The sequence below is a fragment of the Anomalospiza imberbis genome, chromosome 17 (assembly GCF_031753505.1).
Source record: "Anomalospiza imberbis isolate Cuckoo-Finch-1a 21T00152 chromosome 17, ASM3175350v1, whole genome shotgun sequence".
Taxonomy (NCBI): domain Eukaryota; kingdom Metazoa; phylum Chordata; class Aves; order Passeriformes; family Viduidae; genus Anomalospiza; species Anomalospiza imberbis.
In genome coordinates, this window is record NC_089697.1 from 4,230,996 (window position 1) to 4,253,816 (window position 22,821).

Here is a 22,821-nt window from a genome sequence, read left to right on the forward strand (position 1 = left end):
TGAGAGAATTAATAAAGAGGAATTAAACTGTGATCTCTCCCAGATGTTAAAAAAAATTTTGTGCAGCTGAACAAAGGTGCTGTCTGTCCAATATCATTTTTATTCCAAACCTTCAATATTGCAGCTGACGGCAGAAAATGTGCAGTAAAACATGGGGAGGCCACTGGGTAATATCCACTGTAAAGTGTTAATTGCCTATTGAGGCTGTAAACTATGTCAATATGCCTGGATCTGAGTTATTGACAGACTCCCATTTATTCTAGCCTCACAAAGCTGGGCTCTTTAGAACTGGGGGCTCTAATCAGTCATGCTTTACTGAACCTACCAAGAAGCACCAGTCAATAAATGTGCTTGCTGTCTTAACCCTTTGAAGTTTGTAAAATTACAAGTAGGATTGATAACATTGATTTGGGGAGAACTCCTGACAGTGGAAACCCTTTGGAAATGAAAGCTGCCGGTGGTAAATGACACCTCCTTTAGCCTGATGGTGGCTCTGGGTCTGTGGGGCTACAGAAACCTTGGTTTTCTGTCAGCACCCGAGCTCTGGGCTGGAGGAAGGAGTTATGCCTCAGTGATAAGTGTTTGCAGTGGCAGCTAGAGCTGGCTGTAGTGCATTTATCACTATTAAAAATTCTGACATCTGTGGCTCATCACTTCTGATCCCATAGCTGGCAAACAGCACAGGACTGAAGCCATTAGCATCCCATAGGATTATTTGCAAGAAACAGGGTGTTTCTCCCTTTCCATCCACTAAAACCCCCCTAAATCTGCCTCTCTGGTGCTGGTGGGAGTCTGTATTTGAACATTATTGTCTTAAATGAGTGCTGATCTACAGCAGCTGTGGTGGCATTTGGGGTGGGAATAAAGCAGCAAATAAAAGGCCAGATCCTGCTCTCCAGGGGCTGTGGAGGAGGAATGTCTTTTCCTACAACATTTGTAAAGGTTTGTAAAGTTTCTGCGATGTGGGCTGGCTTGTGGAATGCTTTGAGGTGAAAGACTTGTTGACATGAGAATCAAAGTTTTTTGGACTTGCTGGAATTCACCTTACTGCGGGAGCTAATACCGTTGTATTGCCTTACATGTGGGTTCTTTTGCTTTTAAACAAAATGACTAAAGCCTGGGGATAGTTACTTTTTATTTTCAAGCAAAATCCAAACAAATACAGATGAAAATTATCTGTGAAAGCTGGAAGGGGGAAGCAAAGCAAAAGTGCTGCTGCTGCTTGACATAATCTGTAGCATTAAAGGTTTTGGAAATTTTACAAAGAATTTGAAATGGATCAGAAAACCCTTCCCTGATGCATTTGCTCATAAAAAAATATTTATTTGTCTTGTAAATTAATTCTGGTTAAGAATGTTTCTTCCCAAATCTTTGTCTAACTGTATATAAAGTGATATTTGTCTTTTTTGATCTGCCCTGTACTTTTTTTTTTTTTTTTCCCCCAAACTGAGGGGGTTTTATGCTAAAGTATGGGGTCCAGCTCTTCTGGTGTTTAGAGCCCAGCACTACCTGGAAGAAGAGGGGTTTTTTTTGTAAATTTTTTAAGAGGCAATTCCTGATGTAGGCGAAAAGAGCATTACCTGGTCCAGGCCTTGTTGGACACAGAGATTATGATGGCCAGCTAATGTGTTTTTTAAATACTAGCAGTCTGCCTGTTCCTGGTGTTAAGTGCTATTTTAATAATACTAATTAATTTGTACTTGCTAAATTAAATGCATCTAGGTTTCAAGCAGGGAGGTTAGACTCAGGTTAAGTATTTTTTCTGCTCTCTTCCATGTAATAGTGCAAATCTTCTGCCTGTCAGACTGAAGCTGAACATCTTGCCATTTATTAATGGATATATGCAACTAAAATCCATACTTTGAGTCTGAAAATGTGCACTTGCTGGGTTAGCCTGGTATCTGTTCTGTAAATGATAGGGACTGGTTATTCCTTGTAGCACCAGCAGCTTTTTATGCTACGGTGTCTCTGTGGTAAATAGGTGACTTTGCAGATGCTGATATTATTCATAGGGTCTCAAAGAACTTATCATTTCAAGCAAATCAGAACTGGGTGTAGTTTGCTGTTTGTCTGAAATGAACATCTGTTTTCAATACATCCATTGCTGTTGCACTGTGCAGACTAATACTTAAAATAACTATTCCCAAGGTGCAGGGAAATAAGAAATTTGTTTCACTTTCAGTTTTTTTTTTGTTTGTTTTTTTTTTTTTTTTTTTTTTTTTTTTTTTTTTTTTGTTTTTTTTTTGTTTTTTTTTTTGTTTTTTTTTTCCAGAAGTCTGTACAGATTCTCACTTTTCCAGCCTGGATGTAAATCGGGTGAATTTTGGAGACGTTTGTCTGTATAATTCAGTTCATATCAAGCTACACAAACCTGAGATTGGCTGTGCCTGGGTTTGGAATGAAGCAGGGTACTGCCATGCAGTAGCATCTGCTGATAAAATCAATAATAGTTCTCTTTGGAAACCTGCTCTGGCTTACCCCTGGTGCAATCTGCAGGTAGTTTTTGGGAAACAAAGCTCTTCTCAGGAGGTTGTGAAACACAGCAGTGCTGTTTGATGGAAAGACCACTGATCAAAGACTTACATTTCAGTGTTGACATGATTTATCTTGTTTACATTAAGGGTGGGAGAAATCATGCTGGATACTCGGTTTCTTTATCCTGCCTGTACTGGAGGTTAAAATGATGTTGAGTGCCTTCACTGCCAAAGGATGCAGGTTAAACTCAGCTAAAAGAGATGCTTTACATATAATGACAGCAAAATGCAGAGAACTTCAGGGTTGCAGCAGCCAACTGCAGGTCAAAATACTCCTGGCCAATGCTGTGGACCACTAGTGCCCATTTCTGATTGCTGGTTCTGGACAGGGGGTGTATGGGTTGTGTGTGCTTCTTCATTCAAAGCTGTTTGTGGGATTGCAGCACGGTGTGTTTGGTTAAATAGCTGCAGTTCATTGCGCTCTTCTCTCCTGCCAAAACAGAGCACCAATAAAAATATTCACATTTCTGGAGTGGGGAGAAGAAAACAGGAGTGTTTACAGGGAAAGAAATGCTGGAAGTTGCAGCAGCAGGGGTAAGCAGGATATACAGTGCATTTTCTCCCCCTCGTATTTAATGGAGAGGAATCCGGTCAGGGTTTCAGGTTCTGTTTTCCATAGGCTTTTCCCATGCTGTATTGCTGTGAGATGTGGCCACTAGAGAGCAGGCTTAACCTAGTAACAAGAGCTAATTAGTTCTTGGCCTCTTCATTTGCAGCTCTTCCCCAGCCCCCTTCCACCTTTCCATCTAGGCAGCGGCGACTTCCATGGTTCTCAGCTTTGCCTCCAACACTGTGCAATCTTAGGGCTAATTAAAACTGCCACAGACGGCCTGAACCCCACATTAAAATTTGATGAGGAATTGATCAGCCAAGCAAACAGGAAATTTAGCTGTGTGAGTGAAGGTAATGTTTGCTCAAATGTGTAATGAGGTCCATGGGGAATATTTATGGGGACCTTAGAGACGGTTTCAGCAGTTCCTTCTCCTTGAAGTCCTCTGACCTACCTGCCCTCTCCTTCAGAGCAGTGTAGGCACAAGGAAACCCCAAGCTGCATCAGTCAAAGGTGAGCATGTTTTGGAAAGTAGGCTGTGTTTGGCTAAGGTGGTCTCATGTAAAGCTCTGTAAGAGAAGCTGTGGAACAGCACACTGACTTTTGCAGTTTTGCCTTTGCAAAATAAAAAAAAAAAAAAAAAAAAGGACCCCACCAAACCCAACCAAATAACTATTCCCATAATCCAAGAATCTTTAATAAAATTGCTGGTGGGACTCTTTGCAGTGTGTTAGTAAATGAAATGGGTTGCTCAAAAAGGATGGGGCAGTGTGTCCCAGCAGGTGTTGCATTGTCTGTATTAACTTCAGGATCAGCTGTAAAAGCTGTCAGCCCACAGGTGTTAGGAGAAAAGGCAGAATGCTGTCAGAGAGGGCCCTCCTCAGCAGATTTCATCTATTTCTGATAATCAATCAATACAGAGTAGAAGTGCTTTCCATGTGCAGCAAACAGATGAACTTAACTGCTTCTTATTTATCACCACTCACCCAAAGTACATCAGCCCATGCAGGTCTGAAGTCCTAGAATGAGCTGTTTTGGATAGATATCACCTTCAGACCTATATCTGCAAGGCACTTTTGTTGAGAACTCCCCTCAGCCTCTAGCAGGAGCTCAGCCTGACCCTGGAAGCTCTTCCCAAAGCAGAGCATTCCCACCCAGATGTGGTTCTCAAGCCCAGGACATCAGCTCTGCACCATCCCACAGTTTCCTTCCAGTGCTCCTCAAGGCCACTTCCAGTTGCGACAGCCTCTAAAGGTGAGGCTGATAGCCTGAAAGGTCTTGACTTTGAGGAAGAGGAAGCTGTCTGGGTGGCTGGTCCAAGGCCTGTGCTACAAGCCAGGCAAGGAGAGAGAACCCCCTTGGCCTTACTGGGGTTGGGGCAGCTCCCAGTGTGAACCCTGCAGTCCTTGCCATTTTTCACACCATTAATTTGGTCTCCTGTAGGAATGTGAGCCCAAAACCTGTTTACAAGGATGATGAGAATAGTGGTGATTGAATGCAGCAGGAGATGTTGGCAGAGCAGTAGTGCTTCTGACTTGCAATAAAATCCAGGGAAGTTTAGTCACTTATGTCTAGAACAACACTGACACTGGGCAGCTTTGTGTCCTTCAAGTGTTGTAGCAATGAAATTTGTGTAAAAAGAAAACAATTACTCTTACTTTCTAGAGGGAAATATTGAAGCGATGAATTTGGAAATACTAGGTTATATTCTGAAACGATCACAAAAATCTCCAGTGGCATAATGTCTGCACTGTGTTTTTTAATATGCCAAGGAAAGTAGATTGCTGGTCTTGTGATCAGTGCATTGGAATAAAAAGTTGGTCTTTTACATCGATGTTACAGCTTACAGTGTGTTGGACCCTTTTTGAGGAGGAGGAGATGTCCAAAAGCAGAGTCAGCACACTCCTGTCTGAGCTGGCTGTCTTGTTGCCAGGGGCTGGTGTCTGCATGCTGCTGCACAAAGCCATGGGGACACCTAACCCTCTATGTCTTAAATATGGCCCTCCATTAGACCACTTAAACATTCATTTATGAGTCTAGGACTCCCCAGAAGAGCAGCTGTATTTAATTCCTGTCTGCACTGGATCAGAGAATGTTTAAATGAAGGGCCAGGCAGGACATAAAACCAGACTGGAACCTGCCTCCTGTGGAGACTTGGGACACTTGGCCTGCTTTGGTTGCACAGGAAAAGTGTTGTGCAAAAAGGTAAAATGAGAACTTGAAGCAGAATCTAATTACCCATGTTTCAGTCATAAGTCACTTGTTTACATCCAGCTTTACATCTATTACTGAATGTGCTGCTTTCAACCTTGCTGACATTTCATTCAGCTTGAGATGTGGCTTTGAACTAAATATTAACATTTCAGGGATTGTCAGGAGATCTTATTTTGAATTACTTCCATCTTGCTAATTAACAATACGGTTCATAGACTGTGGGAGGGGACACAGGATTGTATGAGAGCACATTCAATAAGTGAGCAGTGAATGCATTAATCAGGATTTTTCATAGCCTAAGCAGGTCTGCTGGGATTCTTCTGTCAGGTGTGAGCTCATTTTGCCCTTGTTTACTGGGAGTGTTGCTGGAAAGTGCCAACAGTTCTGGCCTGGCTGGAGACTCACAGCCCAAACCAGAGAGACAGAAGACTTAATTGCAGGAAAATCTGGGTGCAGGCTAGACAGCCATGTGGGAGGTGTGGCTGTAGGAGGAATAATATTCTTTAGAAGTGTGTTGTCCTCCATAATTCATACTTTGTTTTAATAATTGTCTGGTCACTATTGACATCAGCCTACAAAAAAGTAGAACTTTCCCCTGCTCTAGTCTTTGTCCTCTGTTAACTTTGTTAACCATGAATTTGATTGCTACCTTGAACTTCTATAGGATTCTGAACAGAGCTGGATTGAGACTGGTTCTTGCTGTACTCCCTGGTAGCTCTCCTTTACCAGCTACAGATTGAAGTCAGTCTCTAAACCATTTATTTAATCCCTTTGGTGACTAGAATATGGGGCTTTAAAGAAGAATTTAGATACAGCTGAGTCAGAAGTCTTGGAGAAGTCCAAGTCCACTTTATTATCACAGCTGCTTCTATCAATCAGTCTTGTAATCTGGCTGAGAAAAGATAAGAGTGGTTTCTTTAAACCAATTTTCCATGAAACATCACAATTGTAGTTCCAGTCTCCAATTCTTAATTGATAGACCATGAATAAATCTGTTATTATTTTATCAGTTATTAAGGCTAGACTAGCTGGTCCAAGTTGCTCTGGAGTCATCCTTAACTTCTCAAATGGAAATTATGTTGGCAATCCTGCAACTTTTGGCATTTACGAGGTTGTTTGCTGTGATGTATTAAAAAGTTAACAGTGCACTGGTTCTTTTTAAAACTCTTTGGTCTGTTATCTTGGCCTGTTGATTTAATTTTTTTTTTTTTTTACCTTTGGCAGACAGCCGAAGTCAATGCAGATGATTTAGTTGCTTGATGAGAAGTTGTCTGATTAAACCAAGGAGCCACAAGCCTTTGTTAAACTCTCTGGTCTAGCTGTGGCATTTAGGAGAGGTTTGCATATATGAGTGTCTATTTTTTTTCATGTATCTGTGAAACGCTCCTGCTTTTTCAGTGTCTCCATGTGTAGTTTTGATGTTTGTATTTAGCAGGGAATGAATGCTTGCATATAGGGGGTTTGGTGCTGTTTATTTATAATAGGTTGCTTATTTATTGTCTGTTGATATTCTGTTTATTCCATTAGCCCCCTGATCTCAGTTTTTAGAACTTCTTTAAATACTTTTTTTTTCATCTTTTAAACAGGAATATTTCTTCTGGCCAGCATATAATCCTTTTAAATTACTGTTTGTTTAATTACAGCTCTTTGAGCATCCACTGAAAGTCCCTGAACAATTTACAGTTTTTAATGATACTTTCATTATTGAACTTGATGCTCCTGGTCAGTTGTAAGTCTAAGTCCTCGGTGAAAAAAATTACTAAATATAGTTGCTGTATGAATGAGTGCTTGAATTCTCCTGGCTTTAATCTTTCAATCCTGCAAGATGCATTGGTAATTTCCTCTGCTTGTAAAGTTCCTGGTTTTCAGATGCTTCTACAAGTTTATTCGAATATCTGTCTCTAACAAAGGCCCTGTGTCAGAGGGAGGGTTTAACGTGTGATTAAGCACTGCGTTGTCCTCAGCAATTAAATGTAACAGCACCTAATGTCGATCTGGGCAGGTTCAGCCCGAGGGCAATTCCTGCCACCGCTCTCTCTGCGCTGTGCTCTCGCTGTGTGACTTAATAAACTTTTCATGCACAAAGTCTCAATGCAAGGGAGTGCACCCTTATTTAAAATCAAATCAGGCACGTGGCAGCGGAGATGCCTTGGTGCAAGCAGGGTCTGCTGAGGCCACCGGGGAAGGATCCTGGGGACAGCTGTGCCAAATGCCACCAAAGGATGGATTTGAACCAAGCTGACTGACACTGCCTCGCGGTGCCTTGGACAAAGTGCTCCTGCCTCAAAACCCAGTGTTTCTCTCATAGCGAGGGAAACACCAAGTCATTGTCTTTGTCATTGTCTTATTTTCTGTATTTTGGAAACTATGACAATGACAACCCAAAGTGATGATCCCAAGGCTGATATTTAAGGCATGTATAATTGTAAAGGTGAAGGGATTTTTGTTCCCTTTAACAGCAAGAGAGCTAACTTGCTTTCTGTTTTGTTTGGTGGTGGTTTTTTGTTTGTTTGTGGGAGGTTTTTTTTGTTTATTTTTTTTTAAAGCCAGATTCTGTCTTTGCCTTTTCCCTCTCACTGCTGAAGTCTGGCTCCCCTATGGGTGTTGCTCTGCTCCAGCGGAGGCACAGCAGAAATGTACCCACTCGAGAGGTGTCTTTGTTTTCCCATTGAGGTCTCTCACCCAACCTCTAATTGCTGCAGGAGCACTAATGAGCCTGCCATCAGATCTCCCTGGGATAGTAACAAATGTTAGAGTCGTTTTACAGACAGGGAATACATCTGAGCAGCCTCACACTGATTTCATCAGTGGAACCAGGGATGAAAACTTTCATTTGTGCTGTTTTTTAAAACTGAGCCTTTCATACAGGTTCATCCCCTTTATCCTTTTTTTTTTTTTTTTTTTTTTTTTTTTTTTTTTTTTGTAAACCCATTTTCAGGAAAATTGGATGCTGTACAGCTTCCAGCAAGTTCAGATACAGACATGCTTGGAAACAGGGATGCTATCAAGCTTATAGTGAGCTTGATGTCAAATGGTGAGCAGCCAAAGAGTAGCACAAGGGTGCAGAGAGGCAAACAAAAAATCCTCAAGTGTATTTTGAAGATACCAGGGAGAGATGAATAACAATTCCTCGGAGCAGGTGTGCTGGAGCTGGATTATCTGAGTTGAAGCAGCTCATGCTGAAGCCTCTGCAGGATAAATTCCCTGTTCTGGAGAAGGTTCTGTTGCCAGGTGCTCTGCTCCAGCGCTCAGACTAAGGGCTGAGAGAATGCTTTTTACACTTTTTCAGGCTTTTATGATTTTTGGTTTGGCAGTGTTTCTACCTCTGACCATGTTTCTGGTAAACTGGAATACTGACTCTTTTTGCGTCCTAAGTTGGTAGCAGAATTCTTCTATAGACATGGTACAGATGCTTATCAGCTTTTTGGGGCAGGGTGGACCACCAAGAATTGGAACTTATTATAGACTGCCTTCTTAATTACTGTTTAAAAACTCCAAAATATGAAGTGTACAAGTGGATCTATACCTTTGTTTACACTGGGCATTAGTAATTTACTCATCAGCTGCTTCCCAGGCTGTGTGAACACCAGGCTGTAGGGACTTGGAGAAGGTGGTGGTGCAACCACCGCTGAGGTCTTGCTGTATTGAAGTCAGTCTGTGTGAACTGGAGCTGAGCAGATCTAAAGCTCACCTTGCACCCCTATTCTAGCAATGCTTGGGAGAAGGGGCCCTCTGTGGCCTCCTCAATTTTTTTTTTACGATTTTTGAAAACTTGCATGTGGAGAGAAATTACACCAACTGTTCATGTACTTGGGGAGTCCAACTAACTAGGCAGCAGACAAATTATTACCGTGTTTCTGATGGTGATAGCGTCAGCAGCAGCAGTAGGAAGGTGTGAGTTTGCATGTTTTTCCCCAAACTTGACCTGCAGAGTGTCCTGTCACCTACCCTGAGGCCTCACTCCTGTGGGTGACACACAAAGAGTTCAAACCCTGCACTTCTGGTGCCTCAGTGCTTCTGAGGGCCTCTCTCTCTGTTGATCCTTACCAAAATCCTTCAACAACTTTTGGAAGGACTCCTCTTGAATGAAAGCCTCGAGAGCCCCATCTTCAAGATGTTCCCTTATGGAAGTCCTTCAGCATCCCAGGAAAGACTTACAAATGTCCTGCCATCACTTCAGATTCAGTTCTGACAAGAAGCCACAAGGGTCTCATTCATAAAAGCCTTGCACATCACATTATATGCCCACAGTTACTGTAGACATTTCTGGGCTGCAATAAACTTGCATGACAGAAACCATTCTTCCTTTTTACAGATGACATCCTCAAATTGCTGGGTCCTATTCTCCATTGCTCTGCACCTTAGCTGGTCTTATCCAGTTATGCAAACCCCTACCAGAAGCATTTCATCCTCCTGCCCAGGAGAGTTGATGTGGCAGCAGTGAAAGGCAGTGGAGAATTAGTTATATTGCTTCCCTCTTCTCCCAAAGTGAACGTTTCAAAGCTGATTGTTCCAGACATAAATGAAGGTGTGGGATTTGGAGATGGCTTGGATAAATGCTTTATGTTGTGTGTGACCTCTAAAAATGAAGGGACAAACTTGGTGCAGAGTGGCAACTTGCAGAGCAGTAATTAGCAGGGAAAGGGTCAACCTGTTTGTCAGAAGTACAAAATTAAATTAGAGAAGGCATTTTGGCCATGGGGCCTTCCTTAGGCTAAAGAAGAACAGGATGTTGTTTGGTTTTACTGTGTCCCAGTTTCATCATGCCCTGAGGAAGACCCTCAAGGCTGAAACCTTATTTCTAATTGTTTTATAAATGACTTTCTTCCCTTTTTGGCATTCAAGATGACACCAATTTTGAACAGGAGAGTTTCCGTTGGACAGACACTTCCTGAAGAAAGGAAGACTATTCAGTATTTAAATAGTCACTAATTTATTGAGATTTTCCTAGTTTTCTTCCATATTCTTTTTTCCTTGCTTGGCTAATTGGATGGCTTATCTCACATCTTAAGTGATCTATATGAATCTTTGGCCAGAAAGACTAAAAATTCCAAATAAATAGGCAGAAATACTAAATGACTTCCAGGATGTGTTTTGTTTCCTTTATGCCCACTGGATAAATTGGTAATTTGGAAAACTGAATTTTATACCAACCTTTATGTAACTTTAAATTTTTTTTTAAGATGCCAACACTATAGGCACAGGGTCTGGCTATAGTGGTAAGTAGGGTAAGAGTTGTTTTTTCTAGGTGTTAATATTAAACCATGACTGATCTGTATTCTTGTGTAGGAAATTGCTAAGGGTATTTTATGGCAGATTCTCAGTCTCATGAGGAACTGAAAAGTTAGAGAAGCTGAAACATCCAGGATTTTGAAACCTCTGCCTCAACTTTTGAAGTACAACCGCTGTTGTCATAATCTGGTGACTGGCAAAGGATCTAGAAAATTTGAGTGTGGGGGAGAACAACATATAATTTCAACATATATAATAAAAGTAGTCACTAAAACATGGTAAATAAATTTCTAAATTGTGAGATAGTAACTTATTAGCTTAGACTATTTTAAAACCCATATGTCTGTGGAAGGTTTAGAACATCTGAATGTGAATTTTGTATTTTCCATATGCTTGGATCTCCTTTTTTCATCAAAGATAAGTTCCCATCATCTAAGATCTCAGTAACAATAATGATTTGATTTTTTAGGATGTCACTTGATTAACAGTTATTAAAATGCATCATATTTTTCCTTTTGCCTTTACAAACTATTTTATATTTTTTTCCTCTTAAAGGCAATCACCTCGTTGCTGCTTTGCCTACAGCTACTCTTAGGCCAGGTTTTTGTCTCACTGGTCACTGTGTGAGGTAGCAACACTTTAAAGAAGTGAAATTTTGGGGAAAACCCTTCCCCACTAGTGAAGGGAAGGTAGTTACCTTTCCCTTCTTTGACTGTAACTGGCCATACTAAAAGGGAACTTCCTTTCTCAGACTGGAATTGTTAGAATTGGATGACTCATGACCATAGCATTGTACTGACTACTGAAATGTTCCCAAATTTTACCCTTCCATTGAAATATTTTTAAGCAGTTACTGACTTTAGTTCAGTTTTTCTGACCACACGTTGACAATCCTTTTAAGAACTAAGGTGAGCATCTTTCCAGAAGCACAGTTCGGCTGGTTTTGTATAGGCACAACATCAATAGGGCTTTTCCCCCATGAAAGGCAGAATGAGCAGACACTTTTGTAACATTCATTGAGTGGCATGTAAAAATTACTGCCAGAATTGCAAGCTGAAATACAAAATAAGGTGAAGTAAGACCCAGAACCAACATGAATTGATGATACATCATATAAAAATGTGTTGTGCATTGCTCAGGCTGTCCTTTGGGAAGAGTGACTTCCACAGGGTCAAGAGAGCAGTGGGTGAAAACTGCCCTGGCAGCCTTTGGAGTACTTAAAGCAGATATTTATAGAATGCTTAGATCTGTAAATAGAGGCCATATGAAAACACTGAGTGTAAAATATTATCAAAGACGATGTGAATCCTGGTGCTTAATGAATCTAGTAACCAGCTTTGCAGATTTTTTTTTAAGTATGTATTTTGACATAAGCTTAATTCTAATAAGTGAGAACAAACTCCAAATGTTGCCTCAAGCTATTGTGGCAGATCTGGACTGATGCAGCCAGATAAACATGAGTGTTTGGAGATCAGGGTTGGTTTTTTTCATAGGTTTTGCATTTTATTTAGAAACCCACCCAAAGGCATCAGTGACTTTAAGGCTCAGAGGGGTTATTAGCCTGTATTATCTGATTCCTGTCCATATAAAAGTATCCAATTCTTAGGTATAGAAGAGATACAGAGGTTTGAAACTTGGATGTCAGGATCACCCAGCCCTTCCTCACATTGCCTGGAGGGATTGGGATCTGAATTTGTCTCAGAATGGATAATGTTAACTACTTTTATATAAATTTGTTGGGCTTCTCCTCTGGCTCTTACTGGTTTGGCATGACTTTGAGAGTTTTTATTCAGACTAACAGCAAAAGGGTAATATCACAAACAACAGATTTAAATCAGAGGAGAAACCTAGTCTGAACGTGCAGGAAAAGCTGCTGCCCCTGTGCCTTTCTAGGTGGCCAAAGAATCTCCTTGAGGGAGCCATGAACTCCCCATTTCTCAAGGCATTGATGAGCAGTTTGGATGGAGAATGGCCAGGAGCCAAGCTGCTGTTGTGGGAAATACCCTGAACAAGTTCATTTGAGGCTGAAAACCTGAAGGAGCTGCTTGGGAACCTAAGCTGAGTGGGTGCCTGCAGACTTTGTGAGCCATGCCCAGGCAAGGTGGGTCTGCTGGTCATGTTGGCTCCCTGCCACATGGTCCCAGTCAGGGGTGGAGGCTTCATTTTAGGTCTGGCACTGGGCTGGGCTGGGCTGTAGCAGCCCTGTGCCCAGGCTGCTTCCCTGCCATGCCTGGATGTCCTGGGTTTGCCACCTTGCTGCTGTCTGGGCTGTTGGGGGACCTGGCTGTCCCACCCTGCCCTGTCACCAAGGCCTGGCGGAGGGACCTCATTTCCTGCTTGTCCATCCCAGGGGAGTGAGGACATGGGGATGTGGGAGCTGTGTACACGGAGGACTTCTCTTTAAAGGATGGATTGCCATGGGATGCCTAGCAGGACCTGGCAGGTCCCCAAAGGAAGGACCTTTGTTTCCCCATGTTCTTGCTTCATCTCCAGCAGGTGTAGTTTGCTCCCCTAAACACCCCAAAGTTTGAAAATATGGTTCTTGCTGATACTAGTAATTAATCTGAGCAGTGCCAGCACAGTCCTGAGGTGTTGCTGCTGTAACTGCAAAGGTTTCTGGCTCACACTGACACCAGATTTGAGTCCAAACTTTATTTCTATCAAGTGTCAAAAAAAGATCTGCCTCAAGTCATTCCTTTTTTTTTTTTTTTTTTTTTTTTGCCCAATGCCTGACCTAATACAGCCATAGCCCATGAGTAAGGTCTGTGTGTGTTACAGGTGCATGGAGGAAAATAATAACTTACAAACCTCTGAGATAAGATTCAGGATGGGGAAAAAGAAAATAATTCTAGTTATGCTCAGAGTCTCGTTCATAGTGGAAACTGCATTTCATTGTGGGAACAGCATTTTAATCAAAAAATGCAGCTTTTGGTAGGGGGGGAATTTAGGGATTTGGGCACCTGCGCTACTGTTCTTGGGAAATGCTGTAGCAGAGAAGGAGGGGTAATTCAATATTAAACTCTTTAGCAAATCACTCTGCTTCCCTAGATCATTCTGAAATGTTCAAACTTGCTTCTAATTGATGGGGAAACAAAATGCTTCCTTCTCTCTGCCCTCCATGCATGTGGAAGTCTTCAATTTGGCTGAAATTGCTGGGATGAAGGTAGAAAAATTGCTTTTTTATGAAAGTTTTTTAAGCAGCCAAATTGTTATAACCAAAATACTTAAACTATGGCAAAGGAAATAGAAGATAGATGTGTGTATCAGTTTGGGTAATCTCAGTAAGAAGAGTGAAATTCTTCCTAAATATTGAAGGGGAAGATGTTTGGGTCACTGGCCAAAACTAATACAAAGTTCATATTTTTCCAGATTTGTGAAAAATGAAAAATTTTATGCTTCTGCTTCAATTTATTTTTGTTGCAATTCATCACTAAAGCAAAATGTGCTATTTATTGCCTAAGAGTGTTTTTCCTACAGAGATGGCAGAATATCTTTACCAAAAAGTTTAGCATCTGTGAGCTAAAAATGCATATGAGGATTTACTTTTTGTTCCCTCAGTGAATGCTGCTGCTGTTCTTATCTGAAAAACTGCTTTTTGCATTGACAGAAATAGTGAAAAATGACCCAACTTCCAATTATTTACACAAACTAGCTTTAGTTCCACACTTGATTTACAAACATAGATCACAGTACCACAGTATTTGAGCTCAGGCTTAACTTTACACTTGTGAATAGCTTTATTGACTTCAGTGGAGCTACTTGTGTAGAAAGCTGAAGATGTCATTAGGTGCTCAGCAGGCTGGGTTTCAGCAAGGTAGAGTGGCCTTGTCTGGAAAGCCCTGGGCTCCCAGCTTGGATCTGCAACAGGCTTCCTTTATGATCTAAAATTAATTACTCTGTGTGACATGGTTCCCATTTCCACCTCGGTCCCCAGTTCCTTCTTGCTCGTTTCTGGTCTTTAACTTACTCTGACCATAAATTCCTGAAGATGGAAAATTTCTTGGGGAAAAACTGAGGCACGTCAGGTATTGAGTGTGTGTAGATGCATCAGTAGGAAAGGTGTTTTTGCTCTGTGTATCCGTGTTTTATTCCATTTCTTTTCCATGGGGAGTGTGTGTGCCTGCTTGGTGAGGTTTGCTAGCACATATGGGCTCGTTGCCTCTTTCAGGCATAAATACGATGCAGTGCCTGGTGCACTGAAACCCTGCTCCCCCCTGCAACACAGATACACTTTTAATTTCCCCTCTGTGACTGTCATTAAGGGAGCTCTGGTTTTATTTTCTGCACTAGATACTGAATTTAGAAAGTTAAAAGTTTAATAAAATAATAAATCTAGTTCAAATTGAGCTTGAAATACTGAAGGGCCTCTGTAAAATATTCACCCACATGATCTTTCCTATTAATCCAACAAAAGTCCTTCTTCAGTAAGCAATTCTGTTTCCTGTTTTTCACCCTCATCCACAATAAGCACCTACATTTGTTTCTTCTTTTCCTTCTAGCCTAAAGATAATTCATTAAAGAAGCTCTCCCTCCCTCTTTTTTTGATCCACCTCTCCACCTCCTAACACCCCCCTAAAAAACACCATCAATATTTCATAAACTTACAGTGACAAATGTATTTTAATGTGGTCCACTGAGAACCTGAGATTGATTGGCCTCTCAGAAATATGACACGTTTCAAAGCAGGATATTCATGGAGTGTTTTAGTGCCTACATTAGTCAGAGAGAAGCAGCGCCTAAATTTATCATAGTTATGGCTTTCTCGGTATCCATTTTCTTTTAGCCGCTGACAGCAAGTATCTGAATGGTCCCTATTGATTGGCTTTGTGGTTCTGTCTTTAAAATGCATTGGCTGTGGGGGTTTTCAGATCAAATTAAGTCTCAGCTTCCTGGAGTTCGTGCATATCTACAGCGCAAGTGCGGACAAAGCTGGCTCCATTCATGCTGATTCTCCCTCACGGGGGAGACCCGAAATCTCCACTGATAGTGTGGGTGAACTGAGCCCTCTTTGATAGCAAAGAGTTCATAATTCCAGGAGGAAGCAGCAAGGAGAGATGGGGACAGGAAACATCTTCTGGCTCTGCTTGGGTGCCAATGGGCCGGGTGTTCCTGCACTGATCGTGCCGGGCAGAACTGGGACTTGGGAGAAAGCTGAGAGGTCTCTCATCATCAGCTCTGCTGGGAATGCCTGCTCACGAGGAGCATTATCTGATGGGCTGTGCAAAGAGTCTGCTGCTCTGGTGCCACTCTGAGCAGGCGACTCCTGTGTCACTGGATATCCTGTCTGCAGCGCTCCATCCTCCGTGCAGACAATCGCAGCGCCAAGCAGAGGTGGCAGGGAGTTTTCAGTGTGGTAGCCAAATTTTAAGATTGCAAAGGAAATGGGGTTTGTGCTGATAGAGGTTATTGCATTATTTCAAATGCTGGGCCAAAGAAAATGCTTTGTTTATGTAGTTTTTAACTTAACTCTCTAAATTGCAATTTAGGTCAAATAAATTGCATACTGTTGTTGTTCAACCTATCTAGAAGGTTTTAAAAGTTTTAGCCTGCCACCACCTTTTTTTCCCCCTCTAAATACATTGATCACATTTATGCAAATCTTTGACTGACTTAAATATAAGTTCTATGACTCTGCTTTGGTAAATAAATAATTGCTTACCAACAACCCTTTTTCTTGATATGTATGGTAAGTCTGGGGCAGAAAAAATGTGAGCGATGAACACACTAATTGACAGAATAGTCCTGCAGGCATTGTGCTGCATGAAGTATTTTGTGCTTGAACCATTTTAAATTCCTGTTTTCTCCACTTCTACCCGTTTCCCTTTTCAGTTTATCAGTGTCATCAATCTAATGCTCTTCATGAATGCAAACCCCATTTTTAAAGAGCAAGCAAAATAATTAACTCTTGGGTTATGCCTCAGCACATGGTTCAACTTGGCTTCAGATTTTACTGTGATCTCTGCAACAGGAACTTAGAGGAGTTTCTGCAGTGACTGAATGTAGGTGGAAAATCAGAATGATTGGATGCATTAAGAGAGCAGAAAAATGCCTCTTTCATAGTTCATAGTCTGTGGGATTTGAGGCCAAGAGGGGCTCCTGGGTTGTCCCTCTGACTCGCTGTGTACCGTAGGTTTCTCCTGGTTACCACGGTATTGAGTCTAATAACTTTTGTACTTAACTACGGCGTAACTTGTGTCTGCCTAAAGCAGGTATTCCAGACAGCATCCATTTCTTGATTTCAATGTATCAAAAGCTGGAGAATACCCCACAGTGTTAAAAAAATATATAAATTTGTGCCTAGTTTTAAATTTAAATCAGTCTGGCTTCAGTTTCCAGCCATTAGTTGTTGTTATGCCTCTCTCTGATAGATTAATGAGCCGTTTAATACCCTTTGTTTTCTCCCCATGAAGGTACTTATACACTAATCAAGTTACCTCTCAATCTTTGTGGATAGGCTAAATAGATTGAGCTCTTTCAGCTCTCATTGAGAACCCACTTATTTGCCTCCCCAGTTGTTCACATCTTGGTTTTTTCCAAACGCTCTTTACAAAGTTGCAATGCTGCAACAGAGCTTTGTGTGCCTTTTACTGGTCTCACTAATGTCATAAATAAAAGTATAATCACTTCATCAATCCCACTTACTCCTCTTATATACCTCTAAACCAACATTAGCCACTCTGTCACAACATTGTGCTGGGAGCTTATGTTGAGTTGCCTGTTTGGTAAATCTTTTTCCAAGTAATTTATTTGCAGGGTAGAGGCCCTCTGCTAGCATGGAAGGATGGCATTGCTTTCTCTTCCATTTTAGTTTTCACTTCTGGGTCGTGTTAGGATTGTGTCAGGCTCTTGCTTTCTGTGAACTAAAGAAGCCACTTCATGTCCATATGCAAAGTTTACGCTGTCTCGACGTGCCTGCCACCACCTTGGACTCTGTAGGAGGAACCAAAAGCATCTGGACAGGTTACACATGTGTTCTGCCTGGACTTCACAGGTAGCAATGTGATCCCTAGGGTTCCCAAAGCTTCTGCCAGAGGATTTCACTCTCACTGGCTTTGTGCTGTGATGAAGGATCTTTGATTTAAAATAAAAAAAAAAAAATCCCCCCTCAAAATAACCAAAAAATCAGAAAATTCTCAACAGAGCATCAAACCAAACCACACCCCAAAAGTTCTTAAGCAAACCAAAAAGTCAGAGATCTTATCAGCATGGAGATGGGCAGAGCAGCTGTTACCAGCCCCCTGTGCTGGCACCATCCAGTCAGTCCTTTGTCCAGCTGACTTTGACTGACTTGCCTTGGTGACAATTCAGTGGGGAAAGCTGTATTTTGTGCAGTCAAATTATTTATATGCACTTCACTTGGTATTTAAAGAGAGAAAATGGAAGAGTAGGTTTGAGTTACAGTAGTGCTGAATGTGATAATTATGCTGCCCTCCTAAAGGAATCCACGCTGAGACTAACATATGCTTTCATCCTCCAGGACAGACTATTCTGTTAGTCTCTTTTTAAATAAATGATTAGAGCTGGCTGAGACAATCTGCAAGCAAGATTCTGCAGTCTCACAGGCTCCAAGAGACTGTGCACTTGGACTGTGATTTGTTCCTCTGTATTTACTCTTTCCAAATTAATTTTATTTGTATTGGGGATTCACCCAGAAGTCTTAATTAGGATGGAAATTATTGTGTGAAGACAAATCCAACCACAAACACCAAACAGTCAGTTGACAAGTGAGTTTTAACATTTAATTTCTCATGATTTAAGGATGACTGAGGGTGAGGTTTTTGACAGACAGCTGGTGCATGGTGGTGTCCAACAGCCATGAGGAAACCTCAGGTTGGGGACACAAACTCACCAGGAAGAGAAACATCCCAAGCTGCTGACTTTAATGCCATGGTATCTCTTCTGGAAAAGATTAGAAGATAATTTTGTTGTTGCCTGTTCTTAGATGGCTCTCATACTTACAAAGATGTGTTTTTGAATGCCAGCAATGGCAATCCATAGACAAACACGAGTATTTTCTGCTCAGCACATACTGGCTGGAATTCTGCTGACCAGGTTCCCACCAAAGGAAGATTAAAGCTGTGTGTCACATGTAACCCTAGGAGCAGATAACAACTATTCCTCAACATGCAATGAGCTGCAAAAGTTTGCACCAAATCACCTGAGAACTGTAAAATAAGAGCTGAGGAGCAGGGGAGATGTCCACAGGTTACCTGGCAACAGTAGGGAGGGCCACATTTGGGTTATTCCCTTCCCAGTTATTCAAGCTGCTCCAAGATGGCTACAAATTCTTCCCTTTCACAGAAATTCAGTGAAAAGGATATTTTCTGACAAAGCTGGACTTGCTGCAGAATTCAAACCAGTGACTTTTCATAGGACACTGCAAAACCCATCTAAAATAAACCTGGGCTTAGCAGGTGTGTAAGTAACACAGTAATGCACAGCATATCATACAGATGGTTTTAGGCAAATAAAGGGGAGATCTGTGGGGGCAACAGAAATGCTGCTTTTTGTGTGGTTTTTTTTCCCCTTTCTTTTGCTATTATGCCACCATGAATGAATCCTTGGTGTATTCTCTTTCAGGGCTGTTCATTTTTTTTCCTCCCAACTGGAAGCAATACCCCTGGGAAGGTTTTGCTCTGTTTTAGAAGAGAAGCTGGCAAAAAATGGGTCTGTAACTCAAATGCTTTGCTTGGAGCTGGCTGGGGAAATAACATGCTCAGTCTGATGAAGCAGTGAAGGTTTGTGAGCTGTCTGGAGTTTATGAGAGGTGATTTAAGATGCCTGGAGGAGACACAGGCAGCAGACCCCACTCGTTTGGTGGTGAATCCTTTTCTGAGTACTGCGTGGCATGTGTGACTGAGATTGTGCCTTTACAGGTGCAATGGTTCTAGTTTTCAGAAAAGGAATGTATGGGTTTATTTGGCCTTTTTGTAAGGTAAAAAATTAGATTGTAAAATTTTCTATAGGAGTCTTCCTCGCCAGAAGAGGGAATAAGCAGTAAATGAGCTGACATCTCAGCTGAGGACTGAACCTGTTACCACACTGCTCTGCGCTGACAGTTTGCCCAAGGTGATGGCCAGGGTACTGTCACACAGGAAATTAATATTAAAACACTAAATTGGGTAAATGTTAAAGTAGCATGTTTATTTTTGTTAAATGTTTGAAGTGCATAAGTTTGTGATGTGCCCAGCTTACTCCAAAGAGTTTATTTCATTGCAGAAAGACAGAATATGGCCCAATGCTCCCTCCTGAAACTTCAGATAGTTTCGCAGTTACTGACTTGATTTACTCACAATTCCCTTTGCTTTCCAAGATATATAATGTGAGGTAAACAGCCATTTCTCTACACTGAAAATTTTGAATACTTAAGGTTTTCTTTCCCTTTTTGCATTTAAGTGAAATGTCAGATTGGAAATGGCATTTTATTTTCTGTTTTGAGAGCAGAAATTCAGTCAACCAAGCAGGTTATTTTTGTGTTGGTAGACTTGGAAGATGCAGCTTTTTGTACACTCATTTCAGAATTAAAACCCTTGCTTTTGTAGAATGTCATCCTCCTTAAACCACAATACAGTGGTTTCTTGTGGGTTGTGGTGGTGAGGCTTTTCCCAGCTTTTTTTCTGTTCTTTTTCAAGGGGGAATTCTGAGAAGACCCTTTAGGGGGTGTTTGTATTCAATTGTAATAAAGTTGTTACTTTAAAAACTGTCTCTGTAAATACAGGTGGTTGTCCCAAAAGTTTGTGTTGTGATGGATAAATTTTGATTGAAAAATCTTGATCAACAATCCCCAGCAACTCGTAGATTATGTTAGCTAAGGAAAATATTGATCTCTTCTGCATCTCTCTTCTTTAACTGTCAAAATTTTATCTGATAATTTTTGGGTTTGATGTTGCTCCTATAAATATTTTTTGCATAGATTGCAAAGTGTTAAGGAGGATTAAATAGTTTCTGCTTATTACTGGCCAGGGCAAGCTTTACTTACGCACTTGGCAGCTGCTTTGTGTCTCATTTGTATGCTCTCTACAATTTGGAAAGCACAGCAGAGTAGATTTAAAGAGATAGCTTATTAATAAGCACAGGGAAACAAAAGCTTTCTGACAGCAGTTTAAACATGCAGAAGAATGGTGGTGGATGTTTATTTGGAAAAACCATGCTCTTAACAGGGGTAAAAATGTACAAAATCAAAAGAACACTTAAATATAATATCTTTTTTGGGGAGACTGGAAAGAAGTTTCCATAGGAATACCCAGCAATCTCAAAGACTTTAGTACAAACATGTTTGTTAAACCCATCTAGTGAGCAGTTAATAGTTGCTTTTATACAATGAAAACATCACACATACACAGTTTCATTAAATCCATGGCAAGCTTTTTTCCATTTCTCATTTGCAAGGCGGATGTGTTTTATTTTAGTACCATTTGCCACGGATAATATGGTGATAAAGTGTGTTTATGTACAGAGATGGGTTTGTTGGTGATTAGGGAGGAGAAATAAGAAAGGGACAAGGAAAATTGTAGAAATTATGTAGAAATGCAACAAAAATTCTTAGTAGCTTGATTATGCAGGGGTGGAGCTGCAGTAAGCTTAGTGCTGTTCAGGGCAAGAATAGATTTGAGAGTATTATCCTTTTATTGAAGTAATAGTTTTGAGTACACCTGAAAAATAGCTGTAAAGTAAGATTATGTCTCCTTAAATATTTCAGCTTCTCATAATATTCTGTAACTTGATACAAAATTATTCTTGATTTGGTATATCAATACAGGCTGTGACTCCGTGCATGAGGGTTTGGGCTGCAGCTCTTGCCTCACTCTCCTGTATTTGTGTTCTGCTATAAGCAGCAAGCATGGAACTCAGTCCAGCCAGTGGAAACCCAAACAATCCCAGCAGCCTCACTTAGTGCAGAACTGTGACTCTGAGCTACAGCTACATCTCATACGGGGAACTTTATGGATCCTGTCTTAATTTAATGAAAAATCCAGTTTATCTTCATTGTCTGAAGTTGTGGTTCCCTCTCCTCCCATTTTGTATTTTGTACTTTCATGTTTGGTTTGTGTTTTAAAAACGAGGTTTGGCCCCCCTCTGTCGCTGGTGAGAACCAGGTTTGGTTGGAGCACAGAAGCTGCAGTGACTCTCAAGTATTTCCTGTCGAGTCATCTTATGTTTGTTTCTCAACCTAAGCTTTCAAGCCTCTTTTTACAGTCTGATTAAACGCATGCCTTCATTAACACGTGGTTTACCACGGGCTTTATCAGTCTCTGGGACACAATTTGTGCACTAGAATTGAGGTAGGTAGACTCTGCACACTGGCAGTACAGGCAAAGGGTTGACATTAAGCTTTTTAGAAGTACTCTGCATCATTGACACATTAATTAGGGCTATACTAATGGACATGGGTCTGTCTACTGTGGCCCTGCTTTCTGCAAATTATTCTTTTGTTACTCTTAACTCCTCAATGCCTCAAATATTCCAAATTAGGCTCTAACTCCCAAAATTGTTAAATCCCTTTCTGGAAGATTATATCTCTGTTGGAAGTGCTGCTGTTGTGGATTCCTCATCCTTCTCTGTGCTGTGGTGTTTAGAACAAGGCAGACTTTACCAGGGAAGGTGATACCTTCTGACTGGTGTTTGGTATAGAAGGGGCTGGAAATAACCAGCCACTTTTGGACAGAAAGTCCCAAATTTGACTGTTTTCCTCTAGCTTAGGTCAGTTGTTCCACCTGGAATCTTGTCTGGCATTTATACCCAGACCATCATTGCTGTAATAAGGCTGCTCATAGGGAATTAACCATTGTTTCAAAATTCTGCATAGGAGACAGCGTGATTAATTTGTGCCTGGATTTTTGGTCTTATTGTTCCCTGTGAAAATAGGAAATAGGTTTTATATAGCAGCTGATGCTGTAAATGTCCAGGGAATAATGGAGTGGCTAATGCTGCCAGCACTCTGTGGAGATCTATTTGTGTGCTGAAAACTGGTGTATGATGAGATGTTCAAATATTTTCAGGTTGCAAATCTCTAAATCCCTGTTCCTAAATATGCCCCCTAAACTATATTTTTTCTTAAGAAAAAATAGTATCATTACATCAAAACATGTCCCTTGACCACCACAGCATCTACAAAACAAGGATACTACTTTATTAAAAAAACCCAACAAAAATAAATCCTACCAAACCCCAAGCTGGTTAATCCTCAATTTTATTTTTTGTTACTTCAAGGTGAGTAAAGTTCTTATTCATGTAACAGATGAAGTGATGCTGTTGGGACACTCTTCCAGATGGGAATTCATCTGTCTTCTC

The 22,821-nt window shown here is 41.0% G+C and overlaps 1 long non-coding RNA gene across 1 annotated transcript; it reads left to right on the forward strand.

Annotated features, from left to right (window-relative positions):
• Positions 1–946: 946 nt before the first annotated feature.
• Positions 947–18,978, forward strand: LOC137484005 (uncharacterized). The gene is made up of 2 exons (XR_011004707.1): positions 947–1,081; positions 18,008–18,978. It is a non-coding gene; the product is annotated as an uncharacterized lncRNA (long non-coding RNA).
• Positions 18,979–22,821: the final 3,843 nt, after the last annotated feature.